Below are 4590 nucleotides of genomic sequence, written 5' to 3'. Positions count from 1 at the left end.
AATTTTACAAACCTTGAATATTTTTTATTTATTTTTCAGATAGCCGAATATACCGGAAAATCATACATCATTTTCAAAAAATTTAATACCAACAAAGGTCAAATTTTAACAATAAATATTTAATGTTCTTAATAATTTATAGCGGATACCATATATGTAAAGTATATTAAAATAAGATATTAAAAAATCAATCAAATCGTATATAAATAAACTGTATAATATTACATGAATAATAGAGTTTTAATATTTTTAAGTATAAGTATAAGAAGAAGAAATGTTAGGATCACTTTTTAATTTACTTCAAAACTTGTACAATTCATAGAAATCTTCGTAACACCAATTATTATAATTCTTCTAAGGTATAAAATTCAGTGTTCATATATTTATATGTATTCAAGTAAGTAACGTAATGTCTTAATATGTAAATTGGAAGTGTATAGTCGATTGAATGAATTTCGTACAAAACACTCTATTGAAAACATTATTGTGTAATAATTTGATATTATTTTTAAACCATACCAGCTGTATAATATTTTCACCATGTTGTACTTTTTTATTAATCAGAAATTATTTAAATAATTAAACAAGACATTATTTGATTTACATAAAGAAGAAGTATTGGCAAAATTTCGCTTCAGCAGTTTTGATATAAAAGATGAAACACGTTTTTAATCAGTTAAAGTTGATCAATTTTTATTATTATTTTTAATCCATAAATAAATTCATCCAAAACAAAATTCCTTTAACAGTATTTTTTTACATTACCATTGAACTTCACCAAATTTTGTTCACCCATATTAATGGGGGAAACCTTTTTTGTTGCACTAAATATTATCTTCCATTTGGAGATTATAATTGTTCCAATAATTTACCACGCTTAATAATGCCGTAACAGCTATTAAGGTAGACGCTTAATAGAGCTTATGATTAGTGAGAACAACCAATTAATTCGTTTTGACCTTAGATCCGTGCTAATTTTATATTCAATAAATATATGCAAAAAATTTCACAAAAACAGAAAATCAATTAAAAACCAGTGAAGATTTCGCCTTGAGCTTCCTGCTTTAAACATTCGTTTTATTAACCTAATTTGCTGTATTATCTAACGCGACAATCGATCAAGAAAAACAGTTTTAATATTACGAAATGATGTGCATCTTTGTGGGTCATACGTTATGTGTGAAGGCAAAATAAACACTATTTGGTAATATCTTTTTTGCACAACTTTTTAATTATTTTATCTTAAATATTTAAATATTTACTATCAATGACTGACGCTTGATCAGCCAACAACATTTACAAAAACACGTGAAATGTAAATAAAAATAAATGATCGGACACTTTATTAGCCGACAGTCATAACCTATTGACATAATATATCAATCAGTTAACTGATGGACTTTTACAGTCTCGGCGCACATAGTGATCGTCTTAATTTATGTTTATGAGACTTTTGCTTCGTATATTCGGTGAATATAAAAAAATTGTAGTTAAATTGACCAACTTTATTTTAATTTTAATTTGTGCGCCATAAGGTGAATAATTCATTGATCGACCAGCAAGCATATCGCTTACGAAAAATCAACAACAAACATTTTCAGATTAAAAAAAGTAGAGACGATCGTGGCTTCCCTGAAAACTGAATGTTAAATTGTAAATAAAAAAAATAAAAACTATTGCATATCATGAGAAAAAAACCATAAATGAAACAATCGATTAGTTTTAGCAAGTTCAAAGCTTGATTATGATATTCATTCAATATTACAATTACAACGACTACAACAACACCAACAGTGAAACCACAATGATCTTGCATTTAATCAATCAATCAATTGAGTTAAAAGATGCTGCAAAAGTGAGTACGTTGAACATAATTTTTTTGCACGCTTTTTAATGAAATATTTCGTTATAACAAAATAAAAAATATATTTCTGTACTCTACACCACAAAATACTGTATAAACATATTTCTTTATATCATATAATTTAGCTCCATACATGCATTGATTATTATCAATATAGATGGTTTCAGTGTTTGCTAAGAAAAATTATTAAGTATTAGGTTAGGGTAAGTTAGGTTTTATCGGCAATCGAGAGGGTTCCACTCAGGCCTATTAGCCCATTGTGTTACTGCATAAGAAAAAACATCAAAGCTTAGAAGCTTAAAACCACCCTGAACCTATAGCAAAGCTTAAAATGCTATTTAATGAGAGATCTTCCAGTTGGCCAAGATTTTCAAAAGACGAGGCTCCTAGAATAGTAAAGCTATTTCGTGCATGTCCAGATCACCAACAACACGGAAGAGAGGCACTTTCATTGTCCTCTTCACAATTGTGACAGATTTATTTAAAAGAGAAATCTAATATTCTAGCATGGTTTTCTAATCTGCAATGACTTGTAAGTAAACCTACCACTAGACTGATATTTCTACGGGACATCTCAATGATAATATTGGATTTCTTTTTTTGGATTTAGAACATCGAAAAATTGCATACAGATATATCATTGACATATCATGGAGTCTTACAATCTTTTATTAAAAAATTCAGCACAGAAAAAACTCAGTAACAGTTTGCATGTTATCAGCGATAAGCCCAGATTGTTTAGGTGATTCGTGTGATTTTCTGAACCACCCCATCGGGCTAGCTCGTCTGCTTTGCAATTGCCGAAAAAATCCCTATGAGCGAGAGCCCAGATCAGAGACATGTTAGAGAAATTAAAAAAAAGAATAATAACAGTGTTTACTTTTATTGATTCTTATTGATAAAATTAGATACATATACTAGTACATATACTCATATATGATTAGAAAGCTTATGTGCACGTAAAATAATGATATTGCTTACTATTTTGAAATCAAGAAACAAAAGTATTCTATTTAGTATACCAATTCTTTTACTTTTAAAGAAAAACATACAAATTTCTTGACTACTAAACTAATTAAATAGTATGTAATTGAAAACATCTCACTGGCTATAAATTATCCTATCCTAAATTAAATTTTTTTTTGTAAATTTACTATGCATAGTAATATATGTTAAGTGAAGGTTAAAGTCAATATTAGAGATACGATTCCAAAAACTAGTAAAAGTGCTGAGTAACAGTAACCAAAATGGGCCAAACAGTACTAAAAACGAGTAAAAGTGGTAAGTAACTTAACACCAAAAACGAACAAAAGTACTACCTAACATTAAAAAAATTACGAATAAGGCAAAAAAATTCGCTATTACAAACTTTTAAAATAGAAAATAAAATAGAAAAGTACTAGACAGCTGCTTAACACAGAATAAAAAGGAATACATTATTTAGAAACTTTTTGTATAATCATTTCGAAAGTTAATAGTAAAATGCAGCCAATTTGTATACCTAGAGAGTTCAAGTTAGTCGAAACTTTTTTTTCCTCCCTGCAACAACCTCTGACATATAGTTATAATAAAAAAGGAACACAATAATAAGTAACAAACTTATAAACTTAAAAATATTAATATAGCCAAATTCATAAACTCTATTTATTATGTATCCGTGAGACTTAAAAAAGAATTAAAAAATTCATTATTATGAAATATTAATATAATGATTAGTATTATTTTAATAATATATATTAAAACGCTATGTATGCAGAAAATAATAGTTTTTTTGTTATAACATTATTGTGTATATATGTAATTTTTAATCAAATCAAAATCTGCTTACTATACAATGTGTTTTGAACTTTCAATATTCACAATTTGAACTTATTATCTTCCCGATTCATTCATAGAAATTTTTTAACACAAACAAAGAAGTAATTCGTAAAAACTATCATAATAGAAATACCTATTTAATACATCAAAAATCTATTGAAATTAATAACAGTTGAATAAGAAAATACATAAGAACTAATTTAAATAAGAACTTCATTTGATATACGATAAGAACACCACTTAAATACTAATCTGTTGAACAGTCAATAACGAAAATAAAGAGAGATCATAATAGTTATATTATTATAACACATACCGACCATCAAATCAAATATATAATATACTACAGCTTATGAAAATGGGTATCTAACTATTTGATAATAGAGACTACAAATAAAAAAATACGATCAAGACTACATTTTACTATATGTGATCGGTCATATGTTACGTTAAATTATATCAGCAATCCTAAGGATCAGCTTAGATTCAAGGAGGTTTAAGAACTACCTTAAACCTATGGTAAAACCATTACCTATTAGCATAATCAATCGACGACGCGCATGTGCTGGACAATAACAAAACAGATATGGGGCATAATAATTGCTCATATCACTAAATAAATATTAAATTACTCTAAGAGTCTAGATAATGAAAATATATAAACTGCTGACATATCTTTTAGAAATATGTACATATAAAAATTTAACACAAAAACAATTCTCAAATATCGTGAGTACACTTCTGGACAATAAGTGGTTAAGTAAGATAAGTCGATTGGATAATAAATTATGTACGATGATCCGATACTAAAACGTCAAACAAGAAAAAAAAAATTCAATATAATATAATGAGGCATCTGTAAACAAAATAATACTCCCAATAATTCGAAATACATTATAATAAGACAT

The sequence above is a fragment of the Teleopsis dalmanni genome, chromosome 1, assembly GCF_002237135.1.
Source record: "Teleopsis dalmanni isolate 2A chromosome 1, ASM223713v2, whole genome shotgun sequence".
Classification (NCBI taxonomy): Eukaryota; Metazoa; Arthropoda; class Insecta; order Diptera; family Diopsidae; genus Teleopsis; species Teleopsis dalmanni.
The sequence above is the reverse complement of the archived record's forward strand: the minus strand, read 5'-3'. Positions refer to the sequence as shown.